The following is a 208-nucleotide window of genomic DNA, read 5'->3' on the forward strand; positions in this document are numbered from 1 at the left end:
CGGGGGGCGCGCGCGGCCGCCGCCTGCCCCGCGGCTCACCCGCGCCTGGGTTTCACCCGGTTGTAAAGTTTGCGGGGGTTCCGTGCGCCTTTGTTTGGACGGGGAAAGAGGTTGGGGAGGCTTTTGCGAGGATTTTGGGGGAGTCTCTCTAACCAGGATACGATGCCCGGTGCTGCGGGGACGCTGCCGGCAGCGGCTGCGGGGGGGG

This window comes from Geospiza fortis, unplaced genomic scaffold (genome assembly GCF_000277835.1).
Source record: "Geospiza fortis unplaced genomic scaffold, GeoFor_1.0 scaffold14, whole genome shotgun sequence".
In the NCBI taxonomy this organism is placed as follows: Eukaryota; Metazoa; Chordata; class Aves; order Passeriformes; family Thraupidae; genus Geospiza; species Geospiza fortis.